The following is a 15,975-nucleotide window of genomic DNA, read 5'->3' on the forward strand; positions in this document are numbered from 1 at the left end:
ACCGCAGTAACACTGCGCCCTCTCCTGGCCAGTAACACCCCTCCTGCCTCCCGGGGCTGAAACTAGAGCCTTCCAAAATCACAGAGCACAAACTCCTGGTATCAGCACCCGCTACAATAGAAGCTGGGTCATCGTCTCAGTCTTCGTTGCCCTCTGTTTCCAAAGGAGGTCACACAACCTGTGCACTGCTTGCAGTGCAAACACACATTTATTTCGAGTTAAATGTTTAAACTCAAATTCTATGCAGAGGCAGAGCATAAAAGCAAAGTTTGCATGTCTCAGCAGCCCTCAACACATACGTCCTCCAGAAACTCAAGACTCAGATTACCTGCTGCTGCTGCCTGCCCTCCCTCTGCACCAGCACAGTGCTAGTGCCACACACCTCTGGGATGCCACCAAACAAAGGCAATTACACACATCAGAAGCACTGCTGGGCAGGCTCCTGTGCTGCAGGTCAGCAGGTGGCACCAAGGACACACCTGCAGCAATTTTCAAACTCCGCTTTATGGGACTGCGAAAGAATTAGAAATTAAATTCATATTTAAAATGTAGCATTGTTCACACATAAAGAGAAAATGAACTTTCAGGAGAAGATGCAGCTGCACCTGGTATGCCAGTAATTTGCGCTCCACAGCAGTTCCATGGCAACCTTGACAGAGGATGGAGCAGAGTGGAGATTCTGTGGCCACGTTCTGTCCTAACACCAGTAGAGATGGGAACCAGGTGGTACTAGCAAATGATAAACTGCGTAATTGCTACCCTGAGGCAACAGTCTGTCATCTTTTGAAAAAGTGCTGTCATTTGTGCAAACTTTGCTTCATTATAATGCATTTTAATACATTATAACAAAAATACACCTCCATCTCTAATGCTACCTGCCTCCTGATTCGGAGAAAACTCCAGGAACAAACTTGCCAACAACGTTTTCAAGCTGACAAGCAGGTATTCTTTATTGCGGCGCCGGGAGACACGGGGGATAACTCCTCCTAACGTGTGTCCCCGTATTGCTATACAAGCCATCCTTATATAGTCCCTGGGCATACATACATATTCATGAGGCTACATATGGATTACATCATTTTCCAGAGAGTTCCCCGCATGCGTACAGAATTGTGGTGGTGGTCTCTGAGGGTCGGTTACTTCTTCCAACAATCTTCATCACTTCTGGCAGCCTTTGAAGCACGCGCAGTAGATGCTCATACCAGTATAATTGGTTCGTTAGCACCAGAGACATAATAATCCTCCTATCCTCCTACTTATCAGTTAGTTTAACTGTAGCCCATCCTGGACACCTGCCATTCCCAGATACTCCTTATCCCTGTGTCCTGTTCTTCTAGACTGTTTTTCTTAAAACTAGGCCAACTATAACGATTTATCTTGTGAGAATTCTCAGTATGTTCTCTAGTTGTACTCTATTTTTTTTTCTCTATGTATCATGCACCTCAGTAATTTTCCATTGCTACTGTTAAAAAGCCATCAAACTTAACATTACTTAAAACTACTTATAAAAGTTTCTATATCCCATTTTGTGATTTTGTGCCCCTTTGTCTCAAATTCCCCCCTTTTTCTGTCCTTTTGCAAATTCTTTTGCAACATTTTATATATTACCATTACCATCAAAAGTCTTTTTGAAATAATTTCCCGTTTCTACCTGGTGCTTAGTTTCATTCTGTTTCCAATCTTCGTAATTTATCATAGACCGTTTACAACACCAGAGGGAACATTGTATCATACCACAAGTAATCAATATTAAAATAATTAACACCAATATTCCTGCAACCAGTTGCCTCAACCAGGAGAGATTGGGTAACCATGAAGTTAACTTTTTCCATGTTTCTTCTAAACCCCAGGAGGTGTCATCCATGGCCATTTCATGAAATATCTTAGTTTGTTTCCAAATTTCCTCCAGATCTGTTTCCATTCTGCCACTTTAGTCTGTATAGGAACACCAACTTTCATTGATTATGGAAGAAACCCCTCTTTGTGATGCCAGTAACATGTCTAGAGCCATTCAGTTTTGTAATATCACCTTAGATAGGCTAGTTATTTCTTCTTGTTCTGCCTGGATTATATCGAAGTTTTTACTTTCCATTTCCTCTATGGTTGCCGAGATATTTATAATTGCCTTCTCTAATTCACTTACTGCCAAAGATGGAATTAGCCCTTTTACAAAACTATGAAATGAGTTGTGCCGTTCAATAATAGGGTTAAACCCTCACTTAACTCATTTAGCAAAACTTCTAATCCAGGTCCCAGAAGGGTACCTGTTGATAATAGTCAAATTGGGTATTACAGCACCTAAGGTGCATGCCCCCTTCCAGCTGGGGGTAGAATCTTATGAGCATTTTTTCCACACAACCAATACCATCCTTTCCCTTTAGGAATGGGCCATCACTGAACTACAATACCATCTATATTAATTGTATGATTGCAATTTGAATGGTGACCTACATCTGTGGCATTTAAACAAGCCTGATCTCCTACCCTGGTTCCTGGTGTAATACATCTTTGTGCACAGGTGTAGTATTTATTACCTGGGTTAGGATTAACTATTCTCAATGTTAACCTTTCCTTCGAATACAGATTGCTAGTGTTCGCCCGTAAATTTGTCCAGGAGACAGTGTTAGGAATTGGAACTCCCATTAATGGGAGATCCAGGCTTTCTCCTGATTTAGGCAACTGTGCACACACCCAACAGTCACTACGATTAAAACATTAGTAACATTCTGCACTAATTTCAGGTATAAGTTCTGGTCCCAAGCTTGTGCGCCAGTTATCATATGAGTCCAAATTATGACCGACACAATTTCATATGCAAGGGTACTGAAGGTTCGATCCACCCTGTCTTCTCTGGCTTTGGTGCTTTCTTTATTCTTGAATAATGTATCCAAGCAGGTTGTTCCTTTATCTTCACTGCTGTAAAGGTGATCAATAATATCTGGTACAGTCCGCTCCACTTCTCCTGTAGAGGATCTCCTGAAAAATTCTTAACATAAACCCAGTCTCCAGATCTGAAAGGGTGAATTGGATAATCCAAACCTCTTGCTCTTTTCCCTATTATCTCCTCCAATTGTTTTCCCAGATTGATCAGAAACTGTTGGAGATAGCCTTCTTCCACTTCCTGAAGACTTTCTCATTTAAACTGGGACTGATATGGTCTTCCATACAAAATCTCAAATGGGCTAACCTCTTCTTTTGACTGGGGTCTAGTTCGAATTCTTAATAGAGCCAGTGGTAATGCCTGGTACCAATATAAATTCGTTTCCTGACATATTTTACTAATTTGTTGTTTAATCAGATGGTTCATCTTTTCTACTTGCCCACTGGCCTGAGGCCTATATGGAACATGTAGTTGCCAATCAATTTCTAATTTTTTGCTAATTTCTTGTAACAATTTGGCACTAAAGTGTGAACCCCGGTCGGAAGAAATTGCCGCTGGTACTCCAAAATGATCTTATTATCTTGTTAAATAATATTTTAATCACTTGTTTTGCATTATTTATTCTGTAAGGGAATGCTTCTGGCCAGCCTGAAAAAGTATCCGTTAACACCCATAAATATCGATAACCACCCCTTTTTTTTTTTTTGGTAATTCAGAAAAATCTATTTGCCACTGCTGTCCGGATAACTTCCTCTCCCAGTTGTCCCAGTTTGATTTCTATTTTCAGTCTTAGGATTATTCTTAAGACATAGCTGACATTGTTTTGTCACTAATTGAACTGTGGTGTACAGATTTGTTTGTCTAAATATTTATGCAAAGAGTTGCTACCCCAATGAGTTTTATTATGTTCTTGCCGAGCTAACATCCAGAGCTGGTTATAGGGGATTACAATTCGCCCACCAGGTATTTGAGCCCAACCATCTACTTTCCTGTCCCTTTAGATCCTCAATTTTCTATCCTCTTTTGAATATCTAGGTTTAGATTTTTCAATTGTTAGTTTGCCATCAGGGATTAAGGACATGATTTGAAATTGTTCAGTTGCTCATTTGGCTTCAAAATTGGCCAAATTATTTCCAGTTTATTGATCGGAGTCACCTTGTTGATGTCCTTTACAGTACATAATAGCTACTTCTTCAGGTAGCTGAACAGCTTCCAGTAATTGTAGAATTTCTGTAGCATGGTTAATCTGTTTCCCTTGTGTGTTCAAAGGTCCACATTCTTTCCAGATAGCACCATGGACATGGACCACACCAAATGCATATTTAGAATCAGTCCTAATATTTATCCTTTTATCTTTAGCCAGTTCCAGGGCTCTTATTAATGCTATTCTTTTTTTACTTCTGGGCAGAGGTGTTACCAGGTAAAGGTTTAGGGTTTGTTGGGTTTTTTTGTTGGTTTTTTTGTTGGTTTTTTTTGTTTTTTTTTTTTTTTTTACCTGTGAAGTGGTGGTAATGGCATATCCTGCCTTTCATGTACCATTTTTCATGAAGCTACTACCATCAGTAAACCAAGAATCACCATCTTCCAGAGGTTTTCTTTCAAGTCTGGTCAGCTTGAATATGCAGTCTCTATGGTGGTCAAGCAGTTGTGTGTTAGTGGTTCTGTCGATTGTTCCTGCAAAAGGATGCTGGATTCACAACGTTAGTGACCACAATTTCTGTATCATCCTGTTCTACAGTGGTGGCCTGGTATTTAAAAAAGCGTGAAGGAGATAACCAGTGGGCTCCTTTCTGCTCCAGGACTACTGATACCACATGGGACACTAGTACAGTAATCTTTTGTCCCAAAGTAAATTTGCAAGCCTCTTTAATATTTGTGATAACTGCTGCCATAGCTTTTAGGCATCTGGGCCATCCTTTGCTCGCTTCATCCAGCTGTTTTGAAAAATAGCCACTGCCCATCTGTAGGATCCTAATTTCTGAGCAAGGATCCCCAAAGCTATTCCCTGTTCTTCACAGGAATATAGCCAAAAGGATTTAGTCACATCCAGGAGTTACAGAGCTGCAGTTCTCATTAGCTCCGTCTTTAAATTTCTAAAAACCCCGTCTGCTGTATCAGTCCATTCTAAAGTGGGAGAGTTTCCTTTCAACAGTTCATACAGTGGTCTTACCAGAACACCATAATCATGGATCCAAGGTCTGCACCATCCAGTCATTCCCAGGGGTGTCCGGAGATCCTTGACGGTCGATGGTCTTGGAGGCTGGCAAATGGCTTCTTTTCTAGCAGTTCCAAGTTCTCTCTGTCCTCCTGTTATTTCATATCCTAGGTAGGAAACTTGGGTTTGGGTTAGTTGGGCCTTTTGTCTGGTTACCCGATAACCATTCAGTCCCAGAAAATTTAACAATTCCACTGTCTACTTGATACATTCTTCCTTTGTTTCTGTTGCAATTAACAGGTCATCCACATATTGTAACAGAGTCCCATTTCAGTAGGTGGCTTCCATGATTCTAGTTCTCATGCTAGCTGATTTCAAAAAATTGCCGGACTGTTTTTTTAACCCTTTAGGTAATACTGTTCAAGTTAATTGAGTTTCCCTTCCTCTGTCAGGATTTTCCCATTTGAAAGCCAATAATTGTGGCTTTCTTTGGCTAATGGTAAGCAAAAGAAAGTGTCCTTTAAATCCAGGATGGCAATTTCTGATTATTATTCAATTTAGTCAATCAGTCATATGAATTAACTACTACTGGACGAATATCCTCTGCAATTTTGTTGATTGCCCTGAGATCGTGAACCAATCTGCAACTTTTCTCATCATATTTCTTTACTGTCCAGATAGGAGTATTATATTCCGATTCACATTCAATTAATAATCTATATTTTAAAATTTATCAATTTTTTTTATTCCCTTTGATCTTCTAATTTTAAGGGATACTGTTTTATTCTAATTGGGTAGGCCCCCCTTTTTATTTCCACTTTAACAGGCAAAGCATTTTTCGCCTTACCTGGAACTTCAGATGCCCATACTCCCACATATACCTGATTAAGGATTTCTTCTATTTCAGGGAGGTCCTCCTTTTTGCTTTTCTGTTGAATTAAACTCAAAACTGCAATTAATTGTTTTTAACTCTGAATTCCATTTTGCCTTCTTTAAATGTTGCTTCTCGCCCTAACAAAGATTTTAGAGAATTTGGCATGGATAAATATTTATGCATTCCGATTTGTTTTCCCCAATTTGTACTTTAAAGGTTTCAGAAAAAATGCCTTTTTTTTTTTTTTCTCTTTTCCTTGGTGGCCAGTAGCTCCCACATCTGTAACGAATTCTTTTCTCTCTGATTTAACACCAAATAAGTTGCTCCTGTAGCCACTAAAATTCCACTTTATTTCCTCTAGTCCCTAGTTTTAATGTAACCAGTGGATCTGCTAGCGTAGATTCCCCAGGTCCCCGTCAGTTTAGTTCCAGTTCAGTCACCGGAGCCACTCCATGGCACTGCCCTCCCCAGGCAGTCTCACTTCCAGCGTCCAAAACCCCCCATAGCACGCACACCGGTCCGGTCCCACAGAAGAGAAGAGCCCACTCCCCCACCTCCTCCCGACATCCCTCCTCCCACGCTCAAACACAGGAGCTGCTCGAGCTCCCCTCCTTTCCCCCTTGGTTTTCCTTTTTTTTTTTTTTCTTTTTCTCACAGCAGCTCCCCCTGCTCTGCAGGGCCTGCAGATGCCTGCCTCTGCAACGGCACTTCTGGTTTAACCCCTTCTTAACTCTGAATGTGGATGTGCCGCTTGTTGCCTGTGACAGAAATCTCTTCCTCCTTATCAATATCAGATAGGACAGAGGCAGAGGGTGCTCCTCTCGGAGGTACCTGTGGTACGTGATTTTCCACCCTATCTTCCTGATTACTGTTTTTTAACTTTAAACATCTTTCCCCAATATCAGAGGCTGAGCATCTCCAGCGTAACTTTCAGTTTTTCCCTGTCCTTTTCCAAAGCCAAAATTAAGGAATCTGGTGGAGCTATATTAATTTTGCATTCAGTCTGTCACTCTGTGTGATTTCTTAAAGTGAAAAACATATCTGCATACATTACTTCATCCCATTTTCCTTGCCCCCTTAAAACAACATTAATTGTAACACTGTATTATAGTTCAGAGTTCCAATTTTAGGCCATTTTTCCTGATCTTCCAAAGTATACAAAGGCCACCATTGGTTACAATATTTTACCAATATTTTCTTATTTACCAAGCCCCCAGGAGACCCTCCAAGTTCTTTCCAGTGTGCCAAAATGCACCCAAAAGGATTCTTTTTCAAGATCTCTTCACTCTGCTGATTTTCCATTATCAATCTCACATTCACACACACACAGACGGGATCCCCAGACATACTCCACACAGTTACAACACTTGAGACAGAGACTTAAATTCAACCAAACAAACAACAGTTAATAACACAGTTATAACATCCTGTCACCAGTACCAGAATCGCAAGATCAAAATCATTACTGTAACAAGCCACAAAATAGGCGAATACCAGTAGAATCAAAAGCAATACTTCCTAACCCTTATAGCTCAGACCATATTGTAACATTAATAGGGGGGTTTCCTTGAACCCTTTATAGTTGACCAGCCTGTCAGTGTCCCAGGAAGGATGAGACCCTTGTGTCCGACCAGCCTGTCTGCGTCCCACTGTGGGAACCATACTGAACAGCCCACTGTATCGGAGGGTGATTCTACTAACCTATTCAGGGACCCCCGCTGACAGCATCACTGAATAAAATCCCTTATGGGCTGTTGATAGCACACTGGACCCAAAACCATTTCCACAAGACACCCCCCTGTGTCTTGTAGGACCTAAATCACAAGATGCCCCCTGCTTAGTTATAACAGTCTGTCACTGATACCAAAATCACAAGACCAAAATCCTTAATATAACAAGCCACAAAATAAATCAAATACCAGTAAAATCCAAAACCTTTTTCTGCAAGACACCCCCTGTGTCTTGCAGGACCCAAACCACAAGAAGCCCCCTGCTTCCTTTGTGTGTATACCAGTAAAATCCAAAACCTTTTCTGCAAGACACCCCCTGTGTCTTGCAGGACCCAAACCACAAGAAGCCCCCTGCTTCTTGTGGGTGTATACCAAACGGACGCTAGCAGCCGGGTATACGCCTTTACCTACGAGATTTCTTATCTCGATTTACGGAAGGCTTCCAAACCATGCGTACGCTTACCAAGCCAATTTACCAAACCAATTTACCAAACCAATTTACCAAACCAATTTACCAAACCAATTTACCAAACCAATTTACCAAACCGAGGTGCCCCCTGCACCTTACAGACTATACAAAAAAAAGAATACCTTTTATGAGATGGTCCTTGTCTGCTCCCGCAGCGATCCGAATGAGTCGAGGGGTCCCTCTGGGAAAAATTCCCGAGGGCCCTAGGGAGCCCTGTCCTCAGCGGGTCCTGCAGCCGAGCAGAGAGGGTCCCATCTGGGTCGCCAAATTGATTCGGAGAAAACTCCAGGAACAAACTTGCCAACAAAGTTTTCAAGCTGACAAGCAGGTATTCTTTATTGCGGCGCCGGGAGACACGGGGGATAACTCCTCCTAACGTGTGTCCCCGTATTGCTATACAAGCCATCCTTATATAGTCCCTGGGCATACATACATATTCATGAGGCTACGTATGGATTACATCATTTTCCAGAGAGTTCCCCGCATGCGTACAGAATTGTGGTGGTGGTCTCTGAGGGTCGTTTACTTCTTCCAACAATCTTCATCACTTCTGGCAGCCTTTGAAGCATGCGCAGTAGATGCTCATACCAGTTTAATTGGTTCGTTGGCACCAGAGACATAATAATCCTCCTATCCTCCTACTTATCAGTTAGTTTAACTGTAGCCCATCCTGGACACCTGCAGTTCCCAGATACTTCTTATCCCTGTGTCCTGTTCTTCTAGACTGTTTTTCTTAAAACTAGGCCAACTATAACAATTTATCTTGTGAGAATTCTCAGTATGTTCTCTAGCTGTACTCTATTTTTTTTGTCTATGTATCATGCACCTCAGCAATTTTCCATTGCTACTGTTACAAAGCCATCAAGCTTAACATTACTTAAAACTACTTATAAAGGTTTCTATCCAAAGTGAGATTGCCCCTCTTTGAGCATGCTCTTTGAATTCTTTGTGGTATATAACTTTAAAAGCAAAGTGAGAGAATTTTACACTAATAATAATAAAGGTACGTATGACTAGAGTCACTCAAGCTCCACCTTAAAGGTGAAAAATAGTATAAAATGGCCCAACAAAGGGGGAATAGTAGGGAAGACATCATCGTGGATGAGTCAAGGAAAATTCCATCAGCAGATTACCCTTGACTCCTGGGATGGGTCAATGGGCTGGGGCGAAACCCTGACCTCCCCCCTCCCCCCCCCCCCCAACTTTTGGCTAAGACTTGCACTGTATTAAGTGCTTCCCCAGGAAAATCAGGAATAGCTATATAGAGTTAGTTTCCACTTTTTATTTTTATATTTTAGAGCCAGGCTGTGTTATTCTTTATTGCACTTCTGCGTAACCTATTATTTGCACATGTTTTTGCAGACAATGTGTTTATCACTGGCAATCCATAAGAACCTATACATGTTGTTTCAATAAACTGCACTGTTTAAATAGCTAATCATAATAGCTTTCTCATTGAACGTGACCAAATCCTTCAGTGTGGCTGTGTTAGTTCACAAGCACGATTAGACTGAAGGTGCAGCGCACTATTAGTGCGTCCGGAATAGTGATTGTTCAATATATCGAATGCGACTGGACTGATAGCAGTAAATTGGGCATCACTCAGAATCTAAGCCTAGGTGTACCCAGCCCCTCTAATATCCAAGGACCAGGTGGAATGCAAGGGTGGTTTTTTTCTGCCAAATTGTCTTGCCTTTTAATGCAACAGGGACCTCAATCTATCAACTAGTGACGCAGGCTTACAATCACTGGTGAGGAATCATGAGCTATCATGCACCAACTTCTGAAGAACAGAATCAACCTGAAAATATTTCTTGTAAATCAACTAAAAATAGCAAGTAGGAGTTAAGGGAGTACTTGTGTCCAGATTTCTTTCCCTTTCAAAGTGCTCCTGCCAAAACGTTAATCAGCTCTTAGCATTTCCCTGCCTCCCCCAGGGCTAAACAACACTAGAGACCACCACCAATAGCCTTCCTTATCAGTCTGCTTCCTATAACCACTTTACAGAGTATTTTTTCCTCTAGCTTCATTTGACTATAGCTAGTTTTGAAGAACACAGAAGACCTCTTCATACAGAAATTCGTCTCTCTACATCCACATCTTACAAGAAAATTGTACCATGAACTTACATTTACTGTTCTATTTTTGTGTGCTTTCATACAGTTTTGATCTTGTAATAGACATGTTAATCTCCTCCACTGTCAACAAGCCTTTAAACATCTGACCAGTGTTTTTTCAATTTAACTTATAAAAACCAGAACCATGCAATTTATAGTTATATGCAAGAAAACACTGGAGGAACCAGAGCTTGTCAGTTATGACTGGAGAATAAGGTGACTATACACGGAACTCTAACATAACATTTTGAATAGTTACCATGTGTAGTAAGGTGGACCCCAGTATCATACCCAAGAGATGGCAAATGACTTCATCAGAAGCAGATTCAAAACAAACAAAAGGAGATTAACTTAGCAGAGATACAGCTGTGGAATGCATAGCATACATAATGTTTTTCCTATGGTAAAAACCTACATGGGTTCAAACATCAATCAACTATAAATGCTTGGAACAAAGACACACAAAATTTCTTATCTCTAGCTTAGGAATTCCCCAAGATGCAAATTCCCCAAGATGCAAAGATGAAGGTGTTGCTCCTGTTCAGGGCACTCAAGACTGACATGGTGGCTCAGGGGTTTAGGCATGGTAGCTTAGAAGGACATGCCACTGAAGCAAGTGGACCTTTGGTAAAAAGCCATGCTGCATCATAAACGGTAAAATGAGCAACAGAGGTGCATAGCAGAGATCTAATATGCTTTGAAGTGCTGAAGCAAGGCGGGGGGAGAGCAGACAGGTGCGTGTGTAAAGCATATATATTTTATGTTTATAGCTGTAGTTAGTTACCTTTTAAACTCGTCATGATCAAGTTCAGATTTGCACATTACCATCTCACCAGTTTGACAGTCATCACGACCCCTGACCCCACCAAATACATAAATCTCACAGGCAACTCCACAGGCCCCAAACCTGGGAATCCAAATGGGGGGGGGGGAGAAGGCATAAAAAGCAATATAATCAAAACAATTTTTCATAGCCTTCTGAACTTTTTCAATTTTTTAAAAGTCTTTAAAAAATTTAGATACACACATACCCCTTATGTTCAACAAGATGAATCATGAATATGAATTCTAAGCACTTAATTCAGACCATGTAAAAGAACAAAACAGCAAAGTATTAATCTCCAGGAAAAACTCTCAAGTTCCAGATGAACTACAATTTCTAGTTTTCATTTTGCATCAGGGAAATATTGCTTGTAACATCAGGAGCATGTTTCTACAAAATTCATATTTATTGCTTGGATGTTTATCTTTACTCAGCCACATGTTAAACTACTGGCCACCAGAAGACATGATGAAATTCATAGTCCATCTTCAGGCATTCATCAGAGAAAATATGAACTTCCTCTCATCAGAGTGTTAAAGAAGTTTGTACATAGCAACCTAGCTCCCCCCTTCCATTTTCACCCACCTTCTCTCTTTCAGAGGACAGATTGCTGTCCACTGCTGAGTCCTAGGGTCATAACACTCAACAGTCTCAAAGTTTTCCATAGGAGCCTCCACCCATTTTCTTCTTCATAGCTGCATAGCAGTCAATCTTGTGGAAAAAAGAAAAAGCAGATCTAAAATTACACACAAATGTACAGTATCGAAAGCTCCAAACTGTACATAAACACACACATGTAGTTGAGTTGCCTGCACCGCATGTCAAAATGCTACACAAAAATCCTCAGCTACAGTTTTGTTCTGGTATATAAAGAAAGCAGCTGCTCTCTCTCATTTCAAGAGTGTTACAGCTTGTACTTGAAACAAAAGGTTGAAATATATACATATATGATGGTATTAACTATTTAACTGCAAGTAAATGTGATAACATACAACACAGTCTTTACCTCTCTAACCATGGTCAACTCTGACTGCTTGGTCCAGGTCTGGCTCTAAATATCATAGCTCTCCATAGAGATGAGCTCTCTTTCACCATCCCCACCTCCCAAGATATACAGAATTCCATCAATCTCTAACACACCAAAATTATGTTGGGCCTAGGGAATGAAGTAAACACTGTAAAACATAACTGCCATTGGGAATAAATCAATACAACCCTTTTCCAGCATATCTGTCTGCAAAAAAATATTGATATTATGTCGATGCGGGAGTCACGGACAATGCAGGAACGATCAATGTGGTCAGCGAATGCTAATTTATTAAAAAGCTTTAACTCCTTATATACCATTTCTTACAGGCACTTACAGTGATTTGGCATATAATGATTGCATACATGTCTTGAAGACCCTTAGCGACTAACATATAATTGGTTAAGCACAGGTGTGAGAACTTGACCTCAAAAGCTTGCCAACAGTCCACAGTTCTCATTAACTCAGTGAATTACAGCTTCTTCTTATCTTGCTTGCTTAAGCTTCCTCTGGATTTTCACAGCCTTGCTGTATCTTTCAGGATTATTCAGAGTTTATGTACCAATTATCCATTCTCCCATGAGAACACTGTCTCCACATCTCCCCCTTTTTGTTTTATATTGTCCTGGTTTAACCAATGCCAGACAGCTTGTCCACTCACCCCCCCCCCCCCCCCCCCCCCCCCCCCCCGCCCTCTCTTATTCTCAGAGGGACGGAGAGGAGAATCAAAAAGAATGCAACTCCCACGGGTTGAGATAAGAACAGTTTAGTAACTAAGGTATAACACAAATCACTACTGCTGCCACCAATAATAGTAATGATAAAGGAAATAACAAGGGAAGAGAATACAACACCCCATCACCAGCCGACCGATAACTCACCCCCCAGCCCGACCAAGCACCAACCGATACCTCCTCCAACCCTGCAGTCCCCTCTAGCCCCTTCCGGGTAACCCCCAGTTCCCTCCTGGGCATGACGTGCTGTGGTATGGAATACCTCTTTGGTCAGTTTGGGTCAGGTGTCCTGTCTCTGCTTCCTCCCGGCTTCCCCTCCTCCCTGGCAGAGCATGAGGCTCACAAAGTCCTTGGCCAAACCAAAACATCATTTTTATCAGCTCTGCTCCCAGCCCGAAAGTCAAAACACAGCACTGCACCAGCTACCAAGAAATAGAAAAATGACTGCTACTGCTGAACCCAGGACATATATATATGTTTTAGATGACCCTACTTGACCAGGGGATTTGGGCTAGATCATATTTTCAACATATGCCAAGTACAGGCTGCTGGGCCTGCCCCTTTTTCTCCTGCATTGCTCTCTGATAACAGGGGAGGCCATTCTTCACATCAAGGTCTGGCATGGCATGTGTCCCCACCACTCCATGCCTGCTGGGCTGCAGACAGCAGCGGAGCTAAAGGTTCTTCTTGGTGGCAAACACAGAGGCCAACCCAGTCTTGCCCTTGATTGTGGTAGCAGGCTTTGGTCATCCTCACTCCTTGCAGCTTGTCAACGCAGAGTTTCACCTGCTTCATCCAATAACAAGTTGTTATTATGGCAAGGCAAACACAGATTTACATTAGCAGAGTAACTATTACAGGCTGCAGCAGCATGTTGAAGATGCTGATGGCAGCGAGGAACTAGCCAAAGAAATTAGTTACCAGTGGAATTCTCCCACCCTCTTAATTTGTTCCATTACCTGCTTTATAACACTACCATTGTATTAGAATATTTCCAGCTTTTGCCTTAGCATTTTCTAACAGCTAATGCAAATTTCCATACTCTAACATCTCTTTTACAAGTGACGAATCTATACAATAGAAGGTCTAGTTTCTTATTAGCAACCGGCTAGCAAATACAGGTGGTTTTATAGACAAAATCAAAGCCTCTAATAATAGCTACTTTACAAGCACACATATTCAAGCTGTTACTTTTCAGCTGCCCCCAAATGATGCTTTGCAATCGTTCGTTTCTCTCTTCCTCTATCTCATTCTGCTTGGGGTATTCACAGTCAGCTCCTCTAGCTGACGCATCAGGTTCCTCCATTCGTCTGTCCAGGTCATGACAAGGCTTGACAAACTTTGCAGGCAGTCGCCATGGACCTGTAGGCAGGAGGACACAAATATTCCCCTTCCTCCAGGTTGTCAGTTCTTGAGAAGTAGACAGGTTAAAGGAGGAGTTTGCCACATCCTTGCCCCCCCCCCCATTTTTTTTTCTTTTTTCTTTTTTTCCACTCCTCAGCTCTGACATCCATCCTGGCTGTTCCACCGGTGGAGTACCGGGAACCGAATCAGAGGGCAGCTTCTTTTGAACATGGGCACCGAACTCTCATCAAATATTTGCCTTTCTTTTTCTTTTTCTTTTTTTTTTTTTCCCCGAAGTTGCTCACCCTGCTCTGCACGGCTACAAATGCCAGCCTGCTCGGCAGCAGCTACAGCTGCCTGCCTGCTTCAGCAGCAACCATAAATACCTGAGGGCAACCGCACTTTTGCATTAACCCTTTCTTGCCCAAAATGTTAAACTGCTACCTATTAGAAACTTTTACATGAACCCAAAAAAATACACAGAACACCATCTGCCCTCAACACATGCACACACACACACACACACACGTATGGGATCCCACAAGCACACTCCACACAACTAAAATATTTGAAGCACAAAATCCCAACAATCATTACTTACACTACTCAATCCCACATACAGAACGTGGCACAAGGACTCTGTGGAGAATAATAGGAAAACCAGCTCCGAGAAGCATCATCGCAGTGCGAGGTGGCAGGCTCAACTTTAGCTGGCGTCCCCACAGAGGCTCTGCCTCCCTCACATCGCATGAGGCTTGGGCTTTTATACTGACCAAAATGCACACTCATTCCGACACAGGTGGCCAGCCTATGTTGGAAGAAGTGGCCAGCAGTATTTATAAAGGTCTCCAAAGGTCCATAGAAACCTGGACATACTTATATTTACCAACTTCTAGTATCACACAGTATCACAGTATCACAGTAGGTTAGAGATTGGAAGGGACCTCAAAAGATCATCTAGTCCAATCCCCCTGCCGGAGCAGGAACACCTAGATAAGGTTACACAGGAACGTGTCCAGGCGGGTCTTGAATGTCTCCAAAGAAGGAGATTCCACAACCTCCCTGGGCAGCCTGTTCCAGTGTTCCGTCACCCTCACTGAGAAGAAGTTTCTTCTCAGGTTTAAGTGGAACCTCTTGTGCTCCAATTTGTACCCATTACCCCTTGTCCTTTCATTGTTTGCCACTGAGAAGAGCCTGGCTCCATCCTCGTGACACTCCCCCTTTATATATTTATATACACTAATAAGGTCACCCCTTAATCTCCTCTTCTCCAAACTATAGAGACCCAGCTCCCTCAGTCTTTCCTCATAAGGGAGATGCTCCACTCCCTTAATCATCTGAGTTGCCCTGCGCTGGACTCTCTCCAGCAGGTCCCTGTCCTTTTTAAACTGAGGGGCCCAGAACTGGACACAATATTCCAGATGAGGTCTCACCAGGGCAGAGTAGAGGGGAAGGAGGACCTCTCTCGACCTACTAACCACCCCCCTTCTAATACAACCCAGGATGCCATTGGCCTTCTTGGCCACAAGGGCACAGTGTCGGCTCATGGTCACCCTGTCGTCCACCAGGACCCCCAGGTCCCTCTCCCCTACACTGCTCTCTAACAGGTCGTTCCCCAGCCTATACTGGAACCTGGGGTTGTTCCTGCCCAGATGCAGGACTCTACACTTTCCCTTGTTATATTTCATCAAGTTATTCCCCGCCCAGCTCTCCAGCCTGTCCAGGTCCCTCTGGATGGCAGCACAGCCTTCTGGCGTGTCGGCCACCCCTCCCAGCTTAGTGTCATCAGCAAACTTGCTGATAGTACACTCAATTCCCTCA

General features: G+C 42.3%; 1 pseudogene; it reads right to left on the bottom strand.

Annotated features, from left to right (window-relative positions):
- LOC133222422 (gigaxonin-like) overlaps positions 1-15,975 on the bottom strand; it is a 44,797-nt pseudogene that overhangs the window by 11,915 nt on the left and 16,907 nt on the right.

This window comes from Neopsephotus bourkii, unplaced genomic scaffold (assembly GCF_033783945.1).
Source record: "Neopsephotus bourkii isolate Nb327-2 ecotype Australia unplaced genomic scaffold, CSIRO-AGI_Nbou_v1 NB_19, whole genome shotgun sequence".
NCBI classification, from domain to species: domain Eukaryota; kingdom Metazoa; phylum Chordata; class Aves; order Psittaciformes; family Psittacidae; genus Neopsephotus; species Neopsephotus bourkii.